General features: G+C 35.7%; 1 protein-coding gene across 5 annotated transcripts in view; it reads right to left on the reverse strand.

The window, feature by feature from the left end:
- Positions 1–21,993, reverse strand: part of TFEC (transcription factor EC) — a 127,736-nt gene that overhangs the window by 13,684 nt on the left and 92,059 nt on the right. The window lies entirely within an intron of this gene.

The raw sequence follows: 21,993 nt of genomic DNA on the forward strand, positions 1-21,993 counted from the left end.
TAGCAACTCACAGTCAAGAGGTGGTTTACACTGTTAATTAAGTGAGAAACTTTCTTTCCTTCCTTGAAGGCATACTTTTCTCAATGTACACTTAATGTTCTAGATTATTATAAATATCCCAGCTGGTAACCAAAAGTAGTCTTAAACTACTTTTGCCTCTAGTGAATATAGGGTAAATCTAATTACAGCAACACTGCAATTCTGCTTCTTGAGAAGTTTCCGGAAAAGCTGAATTACTTTATACACAATTCAAAATTGTACCAATTTATTCTTTAAAATGTGTTTATAGATTTGATCTCCCAAAAAAATTAAATTTAAATAATATTCATAATTGAAGTAATATTTATTCTAGAGCAAGCTACATTTAAAATGTAGGATTTGAACATTTAAGATATTTCCATTCTAAGTATCTTTATTTCATTTCTTGGCAATAAACCAAGAGCTGAATAAGTAGTAACTTCTTTTCTTAAGTACTAGAAAAATATAAGTAATTACACAAACCTATGCCCAAATTACTACAGAGACTTTAAGTCCTTATTCCAACTTTTTGCAAAACTCTGACTCAAACTGAGGGAACTTTTTTGATACTTAAAAAATCAACTGGAAATAAATGTGAAGAAAGGACAAATTAAGACTAAAATTAATTTCTGGCATATAATCAATTAAGCCATATGCAATAAATATTGGATATTTCTGAGGGAACAAAGTTTTGAAAACACAATGGAAATCAGGCTAATATACAAGTGTATGTGCATATCAATAAAGATCATATAGACTGCATATGCTATTCTGATGTGCTTCTTTTAATTATTTACTCTATCTGGACTCCTTATTTTTATTTTAAGTAAACCCTTTGTTTTAAAATGTTTTTTTTACTTTACAGAATTTGGAAGCGAGCTACTTAAGTCAGGTGTTTATTTTCTCATCTAAAAAATTAAGACAAATTAGATCAAACTGGATGGATGATGAGTGTTAGTATCAGAATAATAAAATAAGGAAGAGATCCTAAATGTAGATATTTCCCTAATGTGTGAGTCATTTAGTAATATTTGTAAAAGTAAAAAGTTTCCAAGCTCTTTTTTTTGAAAACCGTATTGGTTATAATCTAAGGCTCCACCAACCTGAATTTTACTTTCCACTGTGCCTCTGAGAGACATAATGCACGTGCTGAACAAAAGACAGGGAGCGAGGGGGAAGGAAGGGGAAAGGTACTAGGGACAAAGGGCACTTCTCTCTGAAGAGCTTGGATTCAGATGGATTTCAGTGCAGCAGTGGCAAATTGCAGAAATGTTTAAGAAGAAATGGAGCCATATCACATATACGTTACAACAATAAAGTGATAACTTCCTATCTATAGCATTTCACTAGGTCCATATTACCTGGTCAGACTATATTCATTGCATTTTTTTCCTTAGAAAGGGGCTGGAATTCTGATAATGAATCTAATCCCATTTAACTGTAGGTATATTACATCTTCTCCTTGGTTATTGTCTAATTTATGCCCTAAAGCACAATGATTAATATCCTATTTAATTTTATGCTGTAGGTACTACTCTATTTCATGTAATGGCTAATCACTTTTTGAATATCATTAGACAACTGGTTTCAATTTCAAAGTAGGCAATACACTTCATGTAATCTAAAGTGCCTTTTCTCCATTAAAATATATATATGAGTACAATGTTAGTGAAAATTCGAAGATTACATACACATCTGAAAGGGCTTACAAAACAAATTATATTTACTTTTCTCAAAGGTATAAGTTACTTAGGTAATAAAGCCTAAGTGTTAAATTTATTTTGTGGATTAGTAGGCACCAGGAGAGATATTTTATGAAGAAATATTCATTATTCTGGTAAAAAAAATGATCACTTTTTCAGTAAAACAAAACCTCTGACATGACACTAAGGGAACCTATTATTACTAACAACAAACTCACAAATTTTAAAGACATATAATAATTTATTATAAAATATTTTCAATAAGGTAGAACACACATCTCAAAACAATACTTCTTTCTGATAAAAAACATGAACTCCTGATCTCAGAAGTTGCTTTGAGGTAAGGAAGGACTGACAATGGTTCCTGATGTCTAAAATTCTCCACTCTAGATTTTATTCATTTCCTCACTACTGAGATCATAGAGACTGAAATAGACTGGGATCTAACCTTCTCACACATACACTGCTTTTCACAATAGCCAATATTCCTGGAAGAAAACAAGCTCACAGGTCAAAATATCAAAAAATTTGGGCAAAGTGATTATTTTAAAAGTAAAACAACATGACATACTAGGAATAACATCAAAAGTAAAAATAAAAATATAAAAATAAAAGATCAAATGAAACCAAATTTCTTAATGTAACTTAATGTACATTCTAAAAGCAATAATGGAAGACATTTGTGCTAATTTATAATACAATGTTACAAGTAGACATAAGAATCACCAAAGTGATTAAGCAGATACAGGAAATATGAAAATATAATACTTGATAAAAAGAAAATTAGAATGGAAAAATAGCATAATGGATACATGAGAAAGGAAAAAGGAATTAGTAAGTTATAAAACCAATAAATCTCTCAGGAGGATGAAGATATGGACCACAAAATAGAATATATGAAAGAAAATCTAATCAGTAAAGAAGATAGGATTATTAGAACTAGAAGACAGATATTAGGAGTCCCAGAGAGAGAGAAAAATAAAATTAGAAGAAAGAAAATATCTTAAGAAATAATGGAGATACAGCTGAGAATTAACAGTAAGTAAAAGACTAAGGTCTTCATTTCATCTTAATTTATCACTATTTTATTTTGATTTAAAAACCAAAGGGCCAAAGAAGGGAGGAAAAACTTATATACACTGTGGTGAAATGTAAGAATATGCAATGACAAGGAGAAAAATCTAAAAGCCTAAAGAGCAAAAGAGAAGATTATGTCCAAAGAAACAAGATTTTTCAATAACAAAATTGGGTGAAACAAGGAAGCATATTTTTTAAATGTTGAAAGAAAAAAACATAAAAACATAGAATTTTATATCCAGCCTAAATGTCATTCACATATGAAGCCATGATTTAAATATTCTTAGAGGGATAAAAAACTTAAGAATGTTTACCCACAAAAGACTGACATTTAAGACAGTTTTGGATAAAGTATCTAAGTGAAAGGAGAATTAGAGGATATTCTTCAAAAATATGAAATAAAAATGATTAAATATCTTAGCAAAGTCACTGTGGTCTGAAAAAGATGAGGGGAACCATGGTCAAAGATAAAATGAAATATATAACTATATAACTCAGTATTAAAGTTTAGATAATATCAGTATGATTGGGGTAGAATAATAAGCAAACCAAAGGATATGAAAGTACAAAAAAAAGTACTAGGGAGAAACATTTTAAAATATGGGATGTGTTTAAATAATAAATTAAGATGAGAAAAATAGGTGAAAATATATCAGTAATAAAAATATATCAATAATAATAATCAACTAAATAGGTCAAACTCCTTAGCTGAAAGGTTGACAGTTTGGGTAGGAAGACAGTATTTAGATTTCTGTAGCTTACACGAAACACATCTACATGGAAAAAGGTTGAAAATTAAAGATAGAGAAAAGATATATCCAGAAAATGATAGCCTTAGGAAAACTTATGTAGCTATATTACTATCAAAGAAAATAGGTTTCAAAATTAGAAAAAGTATCAGGGATAGAGACAGTCACTCTAGGATAATAGAGTTAAATTTTCCAAAAAAGGCATAGCAATTGTAAGCATGCATGTAGCTAATAAAATGACATCAAAATATATGAAACAAAATGTGAACTACAAGGAGAAATTAATAAATTCACCAATGCAGTGGAAGATCATATATATAGATTCAGAAAAACAATCAAAATGATATGAATCTAAAAGAATATAAACAAATTAATTTTCCATAATCAAATTGGGTTTCCCATAAATATGCTTTATGATGTTAAAAGATAAAAAGAAATCTATGATCATATGTATAGATTCAGAAAAACAGACAAAATTCAATAATAATAATAATATGAGAAAAATAGATAAAATTTTGAAGTTTGATAAATTAAATATTATTCTCAAGAAGCTAGAATAATACCTAAATAAGGTCAAAGAAAGAATAGCAGATAATAAAACAAGAGCATGAATCAGTGTAAAATAACAAATAACATAAAAAGTACATCCATGACAAGTTTTTTTTTAATTAACAAGAATGACATAATTCTGGAAAGACTGGTTAAAAAGAATAAGAACAAATAAATGATATTTTAAGTGAAAGGAGGCTAATTATATAATACAAGGTGAGATTTAAAAGATAAGTTTATGCCCCTACAATCAGAAACACACAAAACAAGGATGCCTGCTTTCACCCTTGTATTCAGCATAGGATTGGAAGTTCTAGACAAAACAATACAGCAAGAAAAAGAAACAGAAGCCATCTAAATTGGAAAAGAATAAGTAAAATGATCTTTGTTCACAGATGTTATCTTATATTTAGAAAACCTTGAGACTATACACACACACACACACACACACACACACACACACACAGTATGATAGAGCTAATAAATTAATTCAGCAAAATTGCAGGATACAAAATCAACATACAAAAGTCAGTTCCATCTTTATAAACTAACAGAGAAATGTGAAAAGGAAATTGAGAAACCAATTCCATTTATAAGAACATCAAAAAGAAAAAAATACTTAGTAATAAATTTACCCAAAGAGGCAAAATACTTGGATCCACATAAAAAAGAATGAAGTTGGATCCCTATCTTACATGATACACAAAAATTAACTTAAAATGAATCAAAGACCTAAGTATAAGAACTAAAACTATAAATCTCCTATAAAAAATACAAAGGGGAAAATCTTCATGATGTTGAATTTGGTCATGATTTTTTTGGATATGATATCAAAATCACAGGCTACCAAAAAAAACCAGATCAATTGGACATCATCAAAATTTAGAACTTTGTACATAAGAAGGTGGACACTATCAATAGATTAAAGACAACCCATAGAATGGGAGAAACTACTTGAAAATCATGTAACTAAGAGACTAATATCCAGACTATATTTAGAAAAACTCCTACCACTCAACAACCAAACAACCAATTAGAAAATGGGCAAATGACTTGAATAGACATTTCTCTACAGAAGATATACAAATAGCCAGTAAGTGCCTGAAAAGATGTTCAACATCACTAGTCATCAGAGAAACATAAATCAAGACCACAGTGAGATACCACTTCATGCTCATCAAGAATTATGTCATCTTATCCTAATTTTTACAAACATTTCCAGACAATAGAGACAAAAGAAAATATGTCCTAATTCATCGACACTGAAGCCATACAAACACATAATAAGAAAATTAGAGGTTCATTTCATTCATGATTATAAATCTTAAGAAAAATATTCTTAATGATATGAATCTAAAAGAATATAAACAAATTAATTTTCCATAATCAAATTGGGTTTCCCATAAATATACTTTATGATGTTAAAAAATAAAAAGAAATCTATGATCATATATATATAGATTCAGAAAAACAGACAAAATTCAATCCCTTTTATGACAAAACTCTTAGTTTTTGAGATGATAATTTTCCATGCCTTAGTAAATATAGCTTTGTCTATATTTAAAATCTGCTACTCTAGAGAAAATAAAATCTAGGTCTAAAATTATTGAATAAACATCCAAGTAAATTAAGAAAATGTTCATGCATAAATTTATTCTTCTCAGGCCAAATAAAGAACAACATAAATAATCTGACCTGAATTCCACCTATGTGTTTTTCTGACTGCTTTTCTTTCTTTGCCCTCCATATACTATGTCTGATCCATCACACCATTATGACTTTTTTCTTCTAAGTTATTTACCAGTTTAAATTTCTTCTATCCTCATATTTCAAGATCCTCAGGGCCCTAAGCTTAAATTATAACTCTCCAATAATAACAAATAACAGTATTTTAAGTAATCTTTATAACAACTATGAGGTGAATATCATAATTCTTACTTTAAATATAAAATGATTAAAACTCTGAAAAATTAAGTAATTATCTCTAGATCATACAGTTGTATAAATGGAGAGATTGGGATTCAAACTCAGGTCTATATGGCACAAAGGGATTCTTACTACCTACCTATTATGGAAAGGTCCTTGCCTTAACACCTTTAATGGAAAGAAGTGTTTTGAATAATCAAAAAAGTTGGGAGTTTGGGACTATATTTCTCTTGTTTCTATTCTTTCTCATTGTATTATCTGCCCCTAAAGCATCCTCACCCCTTCACGAAGCATCAAAAACCAACCTACTGTCTAAGGCTCAACTTTAGATCCAAACCTGGTCCAACTTTCTCCCTCAGCGCAACTTGATTTATTTTTCTCTTCACTGAAACACTATAGAACTAATAACCTCAACCATAGATTTAATAATTTAATTTATAATCATTGCTTTACCCCTCTTTATTTCACTCAGCAAGAGAGAGGCATCGCAGTATTACACTTACCATGTCCCTGAAAATTCATTATCTAAAATCCTGGAAATTTCCTGGAGATATGTGTGTATGTTCACATATATATGTATATATGTATTACATATATTATATACTTATGTGTATAGCATGTATGTGATATATCATCTCCCAGATAAACTCATTTTTATATTTACAAAAATATTTTCCAAAGAAAGGAAAATTTTATATACATATGGTTTCATATTATATTACCAGATAATTTTTCACTATAAAAATTTAAAGTGTAAAGAACCCTAAGCCCTTATATATATATATGTATGTGTGATATCTATATTATCTGTATCATCTTTTATCACATATTTATTGTGAGTTTCACAGGAAACTGGGGACATTTTTTAGTTGTTTGGATCTTCTTTTTGCTTTTCTGTGAAAACATCCAATATGAACTTAAAATGTTAAAAGCGAACATGAGGATCTGGCGGGAAGATGGCAGCATGAGTAGAGCAGCGGAAATCTCCTCCCAAAACCACATATATCTATGAAAATACAACAAAGACAACTCTTCCTAGAATAAAGACCAGAGGACACAGGACAATATCCAGACCACATCTGCACCTGAGAGAACCCAGCACCTTGCGAAGGGGGTAAGATACAAGCCCCAGCCTGACGGGAGCCGAACGCCCATCCCCCCAACTCACAGCGGGAGAAGAATAGGCAGAGCAGGAGGGAGACGGAGCCCAGGACTGCAGAACACCCAGCCCCAGCCATCCGGGCCAGAGTGCAGACACAGTGCGTGTGCAGGGGGCCCTGGATACTAGGAAAACAGGGCAGCAAGAACAGTGAGCGGGCACCGGAGGTCGGGCACCAGAGGACATAAGAAAAGCGCGCGACCAATTTTTTTTTGCTGTTTTGTTTTGGCGAGTGCTTTTTGGAAGTCTTAAAGGGATAGGGACCCCAATACTAGGGAAACAGGGCAGCAAGACCAGTGAGCAGATGCCTGAGGCTGGCACTGGAGAATAAAGAAAAACAAGCGGCCACCTTTTTTTTTTTTTTTTTTTTTTGTGGTCATTGTTTTGTTTTGGTGGGTGGTTTTTGGAAGTCTTAAAGGGGCAGGGCGGGACACTTAATCCAGAGGTAGGGAATCCGGGGATCTCTGGGCACCCTAACCCCTGGGCTGCAGGGAGCAGGGAGGCCCCTTACAGAGATAAATAGCCTCCGAGCCGCTCCCCCTCCAACGCGACTCCACCACTTTGGAGCAGCTGCCCGAGCCAGGCCACGCCCACAGCAACACCGGAGATAAACTCCATAGCAGCCGGGCAGGAAGCAGAAACCCTGTCTGCGCGCAGCTGCGCAGCACAAGCCACTAGAGGCCGCTGTTCTCCCAGGAGAGGAGGGCCACAAACCAACAAGAAGGGAAGTTCTTCCAGCCGTCACTCGTCCCAGTTCTGCAGACTATTCCTATCACCATGAAAAGGCAAAGCTACAGGCAGACAAAGATCACAGAGACAACACCAGAGAAGGAGACAGACCTAACCAGTCTCCCTGAAAAAGAATTCAAAATAAGAATCATAAACATGCTGACAGAGATGCAGAGAAATACGCAAGAGAGATGGGATGAAGTCCGGAGGGAGATCACAGATGCCAGAAAGGAGATCACAGAAATGAAACAAACTCTGGAAGGGTTTATAAGCAGAATGGATAGGATGCAAGAGGCCATTGATGGAATTGAAACCAGAGAACAGGAACGCATAGAAGCTGACATAGAGAGAGATAAAAGGATCTCCAGGAAAGAAACAATATTAAGAGAACTGTGTGACCAATCCAAAAGGAACAACATCCGTATTATAGGGGTTCCAGAAGAAGAAGAGAGAGGAAAAGAGATGGAAAGTATCTTAGAAGAAATAATTGCTGAAAACTTCCCCAAACTGGGGGAGGAAATAATCGAACAGACCATGGAAATACACAGAACCCCCAACAGAAAGGATCCAAGGAGGACAACACCAAGACACGTAATAATTAAAATGGCAAAGATCAAGGACAAGGAAAGAGTTCTAAAGGCAACTAGAGAGAAAAAGGTCACCTATAAAGGAAAACCCATCAGGCTAACATCAGACTTCTCGACAGAAACCCTACAAGCCAGAAGAGAATGGCATGATATATTTAATACAATGAAACAGAAGGACCTTGAACCAAGGATACTGTATCCAGCACGACTATCATTCAAATATGACAGTGGGATTAAACAATTTCCAGACAAACAAAAGCTGAGGGAATTTGCTTCCCACAAAACACCTCTACAGAACATCTTACAAGGACTGCTCTAGATGGGAGCACTCCTAGAAAGAGCACAGCACAAAACACCCAACATATGAAGAATCGAGGAGGAGGAATAAGAAGGGAGAGAAGAAAAGAATCTCGAGACAGTGTATATAACAGCTCAATAAGTGAGCTAAGTCAGGCAGTAAGATACTAAAGAGGCTAAACTTGAACCTTTGGTAACCCCGAATTTAAAGCCTGCAATGGCAATAAGTACATATCTTTCAATAGTCACCCTAAATGTTAATGGGCTGAATGCACCAATCAAAAGACACAGAGTAATAGAATGGACAAAAAAGCAAGACCCATCTATATGCTGCTTACAAGAAACTCACCTCAAACCCAAAGACATGTACAGACTAAAAGTCAAGGGATGGAAAAACATATTTCAAGCAAACAACAGCGAGAAGAAAGCAGGGGTTCCAGTACTAATATCAGACAAAATAGACTTCAAAAAAAAGAAAGTAACAAGAGATAAAGAAGGACACTACATAATGATAAAGGGCTCAGTCCAAGAAGAGGATATAACCATTCTAAATATATATGCACCCAACACAGGAGCACCAGCATATGTGAAACAAATACTAACATAACTAAAGAGGGAAATAGACTGCAATGCATTCATTCTAGGAGACTTCAACACACCACTCACCCCAAAGGATAGATCCACCGGGCAGAAAATAAGTAAGGACACGGAAGCACTGAACAACACAGTAGAGCAGATGGACCTAATAGACATCTATAGAACTCTACATCCAAAAGCAACAGGATATACATTCTTCTCAAGTGCACATGGAACATTCTCGAGAATAGACCACATACTAGGCCACAAAAAGAGCCTCAGAAAATTCCAAAAGAATGAAATCCTACCAACCAACTTTTCAGACTACGAAGGCATAAAACTAGAAATAAACTGTACAAAGAAAGCAAAGAGGCTCACAAACACATGGAGGTTTAACAAAACGGTCCTAAATAATCAATGTATCAATGACCAAATCAAAATGGAGATCCAGCAATATATGGAAACAAATGACAACAACAACACTAAGCCCCAACTTCTGTGGGACACAGTAAAAGCAGTCTTAAGAGGAAAGTATATAGCAATCCAAGCATATTTAAAAAAGGAATAACAATCCCAGATGAATGGTCTAATGTCACAATTATTGAAATTGGAAAAAGAAGAACAAATGAGGCCTAAGGTCAGCAGAAGGAGGGACATAATAAAGATCAGAGAAGAAATAAATAAAATTGAGAAGAATAAAACAATAGCAAAAATCAATGAAACCAAGAGCTGGTTCTTCGAGAAAATAAACAAAATAGATAAGCCTCTAGCCAGACTTATTAAGAAGAAAAGAGAGTCAACACAAATCAACAGTATCAGAAATGAGACAGGAAAAATCACCACAGACCCCACAGAAATACAAAGAATTATTAGAGAATACTATGAAAACCTATATGCTAACAAGCTGGGAAACCTAGGAGAAATGGACAACTTCCTAGAAAAATACAACCTTCCAAGACTGACCCAGAAAGAAACAGAAAATCTAAACAGACCAATTACCAGTAAACAAATTGAAGAGGTAATCAAAAAACTACCAAAGAACAAAACCCCCGGGCCAGATGGATTTACCTCAGAATTTTATCAGACATACAGGGAAGACATAATACCCATTCTCCTTAGAGTTTTCCAAAAAATAGAGGAGGAGGGGATACTCCCAAACTCATTCTATGAAGCTAACATCACCCTAATACCAAAACCAGGCAAAGACCCCACCAAAAAAGAAAACTACAGACCAATATCTCTGATGAATGTAGATGCAAAAATACTCAACAAAATATTAGCAAAACGAATTCAAAAATACATCAAAAGGATCATACACCATGACCAAGTGGGATTCATCCCAGGGATGCAAGGATGGTACAACATTCGAAAGTCCATCAACATCATCCACCACATCAACAAAAAGAAAGACAAAAACCACATGATCATCTCCACAGATGCTGAAAAAGCATTTGACAAAGTTCAACATCCATTCATGATAAAAACTCTCAGCAAAATGGGAATAGAGGGCAAGTACCTCAACATAATAAAGGCCATCTATGATAAACCCACAGCCAACATTATATTGAACAGCAAGAAGCTGAAAGCTTTTCCTCTGAGATCGGGAACTAGACTGGGATGCCCACTCTCCCCACTGTTATTTAACATAGTACTGGAGGTCCTAGCCACGGGAATCAGACAAAACAAAAAAATACAAGGAATCCAGATTGGTAAAGAAGAAGTTAAACTGTCACTATTTGCAGATGACATGATACTGTACATAAAAAACCCTAAAGACTCCACCCCAAAACTACTAGAACTGATATCGGAATACAGCAAAGTTGCAGGATACAAAATCAACACACAGAAATCTCTGGCTTTCCTATACACTAACAATAAACTAATAGAAAGAGAAATCAGGAAAACAACTCCATTCACAATTGCATCAAAAAAAATAAAATACCTAGGAATAAACCTAACCAAAGAAGTGAAAGACTTATACTCTGAAAACTACAAGTCACTCTTAAGAGAAATTAAAAGGGACACTAACAGATGGAAACTCATCCCATGCTCGTGGCTAGGAAGAATTAATATCGTCAAAATGGCCATCCTGCCCAAAGCAATATACAGATTTGATGCAATCCCTATGAAACTACCAGCAACATTCTTCAATGAACTGGAACAAATAATTCAAAAATTCATATGGAAACACCAAAGACCCCGAATAGCCAAAGCAATCCTGAGAAAGAAGAATAAAGTAGGGGGGATCTCACTCCCCAACTTCAAGCTCTACTATAAAGCCATAGTAATCACGACAATTTGGTACTGGCACAAGAGCAGAGCCACAGACCAATGGAACAGACCAGAGAATCCAGACATTAACCCAGACATATATAGTCAATTAATATTTGGTAAAGGAGCCATGGACATACAATGGGGAAATGACAGTCTCTTCAACAGATGGTGCTGGCAAAACTGGACAACTACATGTAGGAGAATGAAACTGGACCATTATCTAACCCCATACACAAAACTAAATTCAAAATGGATCAAAGACCTGAATGTAAGTTATGAAACCATAAAACTCTTAGAAAAAAATATAGGCAAAAATCTCTTAGACATAAACATGAGTGACCTCTTCTTGAACATATCTCCCCGGGCAAGGAAAACAAAAGCAAAAATGAACAAGTGGGACTATATTAAGCTGAAAAGCTTCTGTACAGCTAAGGACACTATCAATAGAACAAAAAGGTACCCTATAGTATGGAAGAATATATTTGTAAATGACAGATCCGATAAAGGCTAGATGTCCAAAATATATAAAGAGCTCACCCACCTCAACAAACAAAAAACAAATAATCCAATTAAAAAATGGGCAGAGGAACTGTTCTACAGAAAACAAATACAGATGGCCAAGAGACACATGAAAAGATGCTCCACATCGCTAATTATCAGAGACATGCAAATTAAAACTACAATGAGGTATCACCTCACACCAGTAAGGATGGCTGCCGTCCAAAAGACAAACAACAACAAATGTTGGCGAGGCTGTGGAGAAAGGGGAACCCTCCTACACTGCTGGTGAGAATGTAAGTTAGTTCAACCATTGTGGAAAGCAGTATGGAGGTACATCAAAATGCTCAAAACAGACTTACCATTTGACCCAGGAATTGCACTCCTAGGAATTTACCCTAAGAATGCAGCAATCAAGTATGAGAAAGATCAGTGCACCCCTATGTTTATCCCAGCACTATTTACAATAGCCAAGAATTGGAAGCAACCTAAATGTCCATCGATAGATGAATGGATAAAGAAGATGTGGTACATATACACAATGGAATACTACTCAGCCATAAGAAAAGGGCAAATCCAACCATTTGCAGCAACATGGATGGAGCTGGAGGGTATTATGCTCAGTGAAACAAGCCAAGCGGACAAAGAGAAATACCAAATGATTTCACTTATCTGTGGAATATAAGAACAAAGGAAAAACTGAAGGAACAAAACAGCAGCAGAATCACAGAACTCAAGAATGGACTAACAGGTACCAAAGGGAAAGGGACTGGGGAGGATGTAAGGGGGTATTAAGATTAGCATGCATGGGGGGGTGGGAGAAAAGGGAGGGCTGTACAACACAGAGAAGGCAAGTAGTGATTCTACAACATTTTGCTATGCTGATGGACAGTGACTGTAAAGGGGTTTATAGGGGGGACCTGGTATAGGGGAGAGCCTAGTAAACATAATATTCGTCATGTAAGTGTAGATTAGTGATACCTAAAGAAAAAAAAAAAGGCAGTTCCTGTGTGGTAACCACCAATGAGTTCTACACAAGGGTATAAAGGGCATATAAAAGTGTAGGCAAAGGGACTGTTTATGTTTATACAGAGGATCAAAGCCTAATTTGGCTTCCCCAAAAATGAACTAAGATACGATATGAAAAAGAATTTCCAACATCAGCACTCTCTGGAAGACTCAGGCCAGAAGATGATCATCAACAAAACTCCAATAAAGATCCACGCACTGCTACAGCTGTAGATGCACTCATCCCACCAGTTCCTGGACTTGCCATGGGAATGAAGAAGGAGATATCTAAGCTGGCCTGTGCATACAGTAAAACAACAAATTTGACTGGATCTATACTGTTGGAACTCAACCAAGAATTAGGAGAAGTGCAAATTGTAGCGCTCCAAAATCTTACAACTACAGACTATTTACTGTTAAAAGAACATAAGGGATATGAACATTCCTCAGGAATGGGTTGTTTTAATTTGTCTGATTTCTCTCAGACTGTTCAAGTTCAGTTGGACAATATCCACCATATCATAGATAAGTTTTCACAAATGCCTAAGGTGCCTAACTGGTTTTCTTGGTTTCACTGGAGATGGCTGGTAATTACAGGTATGCTTTGGTTATGTTAACTATACTCCTATTATGTTAATGTGTGTGCGCAATTTAATTCGTAGTTTAAAACTTATACATGCTGACGTTACTCTACAAGAAGATATGTCAAAGAAATAATCAATCTTCCCATGTTTTCTTCCGCCTGCTACTTCTATAGCTTTTCTTCTTCCTTCCTAATTACAACCCATAAATAGAATTCGTGTCACATATCAAATTTACCGAGTATCATAATTCTTCCAAGTGGTAAAGATACCTCAAGACAAATGCTGGGCATAGAAGCCACAGGGCATAAATATGCAAAGAAATAAAAAGCTAACCATTTCAAACAATAAGGCTTCTCTCTCACTTACCAACTTTACATTTCCCTGTATGGCCCCGGAAGATGACTGGTTAGCCAGAGACGGGTAAGATTCCTCAAGGGAGGTACAACCTAAGACAGGCACAGTCGCAGGGGGGTCATCAGGTGAGAAATTGGGGATCAACAGAGGTGAGGCTTAGAACCTCACCCCCCCTGTTCTGAGAGAAATGTTCTGCATACGTGGATGTTTTATTGCCCTTGTCTAGCTTGGATTAACACATAGTCTACAGGCACACACCTGATCATCTACATTTGCTCTCTTACAACACTAAACTATGTTTTCTACCTTTATCTTGTATCTACCTACCACTTCAGCATTTTATTAAAAATAATAATAATAAAGAGAGAAATGTGGTATCCACATATAAATCAAGTATAAAAATCAAATGAGTATTCATATTTGAACTGACTGTTTATAGTTCATAATGCATGAGCAAAACCGAAAGTTTCTGTGATGACTGCCCTTGTACTGTTCACTATGTAACTTATTCACTATGTAAGAATTTGTTCTCCATGTAAGAACTTGTTTGTTATGCCTCAGAAGATTGGAGACTGATGAAAATTAGGCTTGGGGTGGATTAATGATTGTGCATTGAGCATTGACTCCCCTATACAGAATTTTATTGTTGTTAACAATCATTTGATCAATAAATATGAGAGATGCACTCACAAACAAACAAACAAACAAAAAAAGTACATACTTCCAATGGTAAAATAAATAAGTAACCGGGATGTAATGTATAGCATAAGGAATATAGTCAAAATATTGTAACAACTTGGTATGGTGATAGCTGGTACCTAGAATTATCATGTATGTAAATGTTGAATCACTATGTTGTACACCTGAAACTAATGTAATGTAATACTGTGTCAACTACCCTTCAATAAAAAATAATTATCTACAAAAAAAAAAAAAATCCATCGATCTGGACACACACCTAAGATTTTTGTGCTTTACTGCATGTAAGTTAATCCTCAAAAAAAAAAAAAAGAAATAAAGCTTGCTATGAAATATTCCAAACATTCAAAAAATTAAAAAAAAAAAAGTGAACATGAGACTTTAGATAGAATAATCATAGACACAAAAGGAAGATAAAAATCAGGCATAAAGAGGTAGCACTGTAGGAGAGCACATGCCCCACACTGCATGCCCACAGGAAAACTGGCATTTAAAAGATTATTTTCTTTACTCTGGAGTATTTATTCATTTAAATGTAGTAAACTAGGTTTTTCCAGTTTTAAAACACACACCATTGCTCTCTCTCTTACTTCTATTTTATTTGCTAAAGCAGGGCTATCAGGTTTGAATGACAAACATTGAACAGGGAAGTCCTACTGAGTTATTATTATTATTTTATTGTTATTTTTGTTCTATTGTGAGTGAATAAAAGTAATGTGCTAGGCAGGCAAGAGAGATCCTTGTCCTGGGCCAGCTGGCTTATAACTCAAATAGAAAAGATAAAATATAAAATAGAGAAAGGTAACTTATAAATACGTCTGCATCATACACTTTATATGCATATGATCTGTTTAATATTAAATTAAATAAAAACAATTACTTTAAGCAGTGCAACAAATAATTAGTGGAACTCTCACTTTTTGATTAAAAAGTCACAGTAAAACATACTTTAATAACTTTTTTTACTAGACTATAATATTTTTTACTGTATTCAGAGCACTAAAAACTACCTTGTAAGTAAACAAGATTGTCAGTAGAGCAAATTACATATTACACATTTCAAAACTCAATTACTACCTACCTTATTTTATTGACTATTAGTATATAAAGTTTCAATTCAGTATTTAAGGTGGTTCCATCTGCAAACACTGAAAGAATTCCAAAATGCACTTGCTCACCAGTTTTAACTTTGAAGTGTCTATAACCACAGTAGAATGGTTTTCTCTTTCTACTGCATCATTTTCTTTTCCTTAAACCAGCAAACAGTAAGTGGGAGAGCTGTGCAGAAACTTATGCTCTAAGGTGAACTTTGGTTCTTCCTTGGACTTTAAGACTAATCTGGTCTAGATTGTGATTGACAAAAGCTTGCTTGTTGATGTTATGCAGTCCTTTCAAGTTCCAACCAAGCACAGGGGGTTGTTAATATTTACTCAGTCTTCGTCTCTGGAATGGTCTTGAACTATAACAGTTTACTGAGATTGCCAAATGGCACCAGCATTTACAGACACTTGATTGAAAAATACCTATAAATGATGAAAGAAATGAGTTACTATGCACAACCACGTCTCTGAGAGGAAGGGGTGATGTGAAGACCAGGGAGTGGGCATTATAAGGAAACAGATCTTAAACTCAGAGGCCAAGCAATCATTCAGATGGAGTGTGGCATAGGATCAGATCAGTCTTGTCCCTTCACATCCTGATTCCACAGTTGCATGAAAGAGCTTCTCTTTAAGCCTGCTGGTGCAGCAGAGTGGGTAGGCTGGCTGCATTCACTGTCCTCACTTGAACTTCAGAAACAGACTCCACCTAACTTCCCCACCACTTCTTGGCCCCTTGCAGCTCTTCTTCACACAGCAGGCAGAATGACCTTCACAAAGCAAAAATCAGATCCTGTTTCTCCTTGCTTAACATTCTGTTAACTTCCTGAAATCCTCAGAATATAATCCAGACCCTTTAACCACAGTCAGCACTTCCTTTAATTTTAGGCTCTGGCCTCAACAGCCTTCTTCCTGCCTCTCAAAGGCGACATACACATTATCATTTTAAGATCATTGAACTTCCTTTTTTTGGCTTAAAATACTTCTGTCCCAGATCTTTGCATGGCTGCCTCTTTATGCTTCAGGTCTTCAGTCCATACCACCTGGCCAAAGAGGCCTTCCACAATCATCCTAGGTAAAAGAGCCCACACCATCACTCCTTAAACCAGTCTTACTTTAATTCCCTCTGACAATTATGATTTGAGTAACAAAAATTACTTATTATTTTATGTACCTATGTATTGTGTGCTCTCACCCCTAGAATGTAAATTCCTCAAAGACAGTAATTTTATCTGTCATGTTCACCACTGTGTCCCTGCAACCTAGAATATGACCTGCTTATTATTTTATTCTTGGCACCCAGTACAGGTGCTCAGCAAATGCATGTTAAATAAATATTCTAAAATTCACACAAACTGTTGGAAAAATTGTTTCCATTATACATCATTATTTACGAATTTTTGAATGGGAAAAGGCAGTAGCAACAAAGATAACAATAATAGCGGCTACTATGCCTCACAAATGACAAGGATTGTGCTAAACACTTTATATGAAAAAATTGCATATCATCACCACAACAAACCTGTGAGACAGTGACTAGTATATCACAGACAGAGACTAGCAGCTGACAAAAAGCTGAGATTCAGGAAAACTTGGATACTGGTTAGAAGGGCATATTGATAGATATAGAGGTGCAGTAGTAAGAGAAAGAAGAAAAAAGAACTAATTTTTGTGTGTGTAAGTTGGGGGAGGGGGTTCGATATAAACCCAAGGCAGATTTGAGTGAGGGAAAAAACACTTGTTTTCAGTCATATTAAGTCTGAGATGTCTGTTAGAAGCACAAAAGATGTCACATAAGCAGTAAGATACATGAGTCTAGCATATAGGGAGAAGATCTAGGCTGGAGATGAGTTGCGATCATCTATAGTAGGTATAGATACATGAGAAAGAGGGCTGAAGTCTGAGCCTTAGGACAGTGTAGCACTTACACATCTGTTAGAGGAGACAAAATCAGCAAGGTGGGTAAAAATAGAAAATATGGTGCCACAGAATCCCAGATGTACTTCAAGAAAGAGGGAGTGGCCAAAATGACAAAAGCTACTGAGAAGCCACGTGAGGTGAGAATGGAGAATTTACTATTGGCTTCCGCACTGGCTGAGTTTATGAGCTCTTTTAAAATTGTGAGGACAGTAGCTCAATTGGAGGGTAGAAAATGGGAGGTGAGGAAATGGAGGCAGGGTGAAAATGGAAGCAGTGAGTTTTTTTGAGAGAAAATGAATCATGAAATGCCATGGCAGCTGGAGAGAAAATGTGTTCAAAGAGTATTTCTCAGTTTGGTTTTATGTTTAGGGAGTGTTATCAAAGACTAGTGTAATGCTGATATTTATAATCCAATAGATCATAATAGACTGATAACAGAGGAGAAGGAGTTGCTATTAGAGAAGGAGAATCCTTGAGAAGGTGAGAAAGAGTGAGACCCAGGACACAATGGTGGGCAGGCTTGAGGTTATGAGCAGGGACAATTATTTTAATAGAAGACATGGCAGAAAAATTAAAACAGGTGGTTTAGTGGAATTGGTGACACAAAGCTAGTAAGATCTAATCTGACTGCATATATCTGCTTTCTGAAATAGGTTATGAAAGAAATCAGCTGAAAAATGGAGAATGGACAGTGAATTGTAGAGATTTGAGGAGAGAAGATATAAAAAAAATTGTCTCAATTAATGGGAAGTTTTACCAGGAAATAGCTGTGTACTGTCTGGTAGTGGTGAAAGCGCTCTGTGAAATTTCGGTGACTTCTGAGGTGAGTACTATGAGCAATGTGGTGAGGTTTCATACATTTAGCTGCCCAGGTTAAGATGTAGGGGAAGATGAGAGATAAGTTTTATCAGGGTTGGGATTCAGCTAGGAGGGTAGAATGAAGGAAGACTGGGGACATGTTAAGAGTGTTTGCCAGATAATTGGTTAGAGTGCTTGACCAAAAACTCTAGCAGGTTAAGGAAGAAATCTTTAAAATGTCTTGAGTGGGAAGTAATAACAATTGAAAATAGCCATAGAGTCAATTGCTTTAGAGTCTCCACAGGCTTGAGCCGTTGGAGAAGTAAGACCATTAGAGAAGGTGGTCCGAAAAAACAGGATGCAATGGTTAAAAAGTGTGATATAAAACTGTTATGGCATAGATAAATGGGTAATAACATGATCCATGATATCATCACATAAGGAGATTGCTAAGAGGGGAAGAGAAAAATGTCATCGGCACTGAGAAGGAGAAACTGAGAGGTGAAGGTGTTGACAGAAGGACGTTAATCGGCTGAGCGTTTCTTGCACTTTGGTTTTCTTCGGTCCAGTTTACACAGCTGTTGCTGCTGGAACGAATGTCAGGAAGCTAACCTTCTTTATCAAGTAGGAGTCAAGAGGGGCTTCATTATTCTGAGTCTAGCCACTAATTACTTACAATTCATCTCTGGGTCAGAAATTCATGGGCTAAATTGATCTGTGAAAACCTTGAACTACTTCATTCAACCCAAATAAATGAGAAGAACTACCAGAAGTGACCCAGGCTTCCTCTCATCAGCTTCCAAGTTTCCTGCCAAGAGAAGTTATAACATGTCTTTTCATTAAGCCTACACACAATGGTCCTGGGTTAAATCTTAGCTAAGTGACATTCAAGGTTTTCTGCATGGGCTGCAGCAAACAAAACCTAAAGTGACTAACGGGCACTCTCAACAGAATGCCATGGGGACGTTGCACATAATAGGAGGAGGTGAGAAATTAATAATAATTATTGTTAGTGATAAATATCCTTGTTTTTGGAGCTTACCATAACAGACCTGTTTAGCCTCACTAGAATTCATTCACGTGTATTTTAGCAATAACTCCTGTGCTCCTGGTTTTCACTGTTTAGCCTAGATAATTTGTTGTGTTGGCTTCTCAGTCAAATCAGCTCCTACATGAGCCCAAGACCCAGAGAAACTGGTTTAGGGATAGCTATACGACAGAGATTACTCCAAGAAGAATTATTCCAGGTATTTAACTGGAACTAAGGGGATAAGGAAGCTCTCCTTCTCAGGTAGCCAAGCCTGACTGAATATATCCATTAGGTAACCCAATCAGAAAAATCCTGATAAAATTAATCTATAAAAGAAAGAAAAAAAAAATCTTACATACCATTAAGTCCATAGCTAAAGAACTCCCGAAGGGCATATAAGCAGTGTGTCTGCATTTCTATTGGCTTTTCCTCTCCTTTTGTTTTTGTTTTTGTTTTGCTTTTCCTTAATTTATCTTCCGGGCAACAAACTGACTACCTGAGTGAGCACACTGCCCTACCACACCAGAGAGAGGCGAAAACCTTTTCTTTCTTGGATATCCTTTAAAGACTAAAGAAAATTCCTAGAAGGCCCCAGCACCCTGCTCACCATGCCAGAATTGCGACACAACGCTCATTCTTAAGGGTTTCTGGAAGTGAAATGGGGCCACCAGGACTGGCTTCAGTTAGTCAGAAATTTCCTCTTCCTTATGAAGGAATGGAAAAAAACAAACTGGGTTAGCAATGAAGAACTGTGTGCATAACTAGGAATAGGCTGTGATAGTGTCTGCCTAGCAGCTGAGAATAAAGCCAGCTCAGAAGAAAAGAAGGCAGAGTTATGGAGGGTTACCGACATACACTATTACTTAGGAATTTATAGATGACATAAACAAATACCTTTCATGCTTAAGCTTACAATATGGGCCAGGTTCTACCATCTACAATCAAAAGTTCTCTAGCTAATATGCTTACTCAATGCATTCCTAACAGGCCTTCATTTTTATTCATATGAACTATAAAAATCGTTCAGGGTTTCCCTATCTCTTTTACTGGCCATTCTTAGACATTCTCTTTTTTCTCACTCTTTGCCTTTTTGTATGTTGTTCTCTTAACCTGCTAATTTTCTGCCTTCATGTTGTAAAATCTTAACCATCCTTTATAACTACATTTCAAACATCATATTTTCCTAAAGTACTTCAGAAAAATCTCAATTTAGCATGGTTTCTCCTTCACTTGGAACTCCAGAGTAACTCTCTGACCAGCATTTAAAATATGCACATGAGTCTACTAAGATTTAATATAAAAACAGCCTTGGAAACAAGTATTGTTAATTATTTTCATAATGCACAAGAAGAAAGCAAAGAGAGGTTAAGTGACTTGTACGATGTTCAGGTTAGAAGCTGGATTTAACACGAAGATCTGCACTTTCCGTCCCTGCTGCTCATGGGCAGCTCTCTGCACTGGCCCATGTCATGTGTTCTTGACATGTAAACTGTGTCTTACTCAACTTGTAGTTTTCTATGGTGTGTGTATTATGCTTTGCATATAGCACATATTGAATAAATATTTGGTTAATTGAACTGCTTGTTTTCTATGGTGATTTAGATTTATTTCTGACTACTGATTGGTCCACAGCAGATATTTCTTTTTATAAGTACAGATAGACCAGTTGTATCTACTTAACAGCACATTCTGAATATCAAAAGCAAATTCCTTATAGTCATCACCACCAATGTGCACTAAGCCATACTATGCAGCTACTACAAAACAAGTAAGAAAATGTGACAAAGAGAATGTTTCAACGCACAATTTCAATGAAGTATGTACCACTAAAAAGGAAGAGAAGATTGCAGGAAATGAACATCATTTCCTCAAACCCAGATGTTGAATGCTGGTAAGAAAATAGCATCCTCATGAAATTAGACAAGGAGAAATTAGCATTAAAAACATATTTATCCAGAGATTTCATCGAATTTCATGTATCTATCTACTTGAAATTTGAAGAAGGAAGAGGTAGAAAGAATTGTTACTCTACCCTAAAAGAAAAAAGACCTGCAAAAAAACTAGGTATAATCTTATTTGATCTTTGTCAGGTAATATTAGTATTAGTGACTTTTTATAAAATGGAGGTCCTGCAGACTGGAGAAAAGGAGGAAAGAGATATTTTTCTCTTCAATTAGTCTATATTCAATTTCTATTCAATTAGTCTCTTCAATTAATCTATTCAATTAGTGGGAACTACTAAAGAAAAAAGGTTGCCTTCTCCAATGTTTTCTAGGGTTTTAAATTTAAATATCCATCATTAATATAGCCGGCCCCATTGATTTATTGGTGAACATACAATATATATGTACTATAGCCAGA

The sequence above is a fragment of the Manis pentadactyla genome, chromosome 7, assembly GCF_030020395.1.
Source record: "Manis pentadactyla isolate mManPen7 chromosome 7, mManPen7.hap1, whole genome shotgun sequence".
Lineage (NCBI taxonomy): Eukaryota > Metazoa > Chordata > Mammalia > Pholidota > Manidae > Manis > Manis pentadactyla.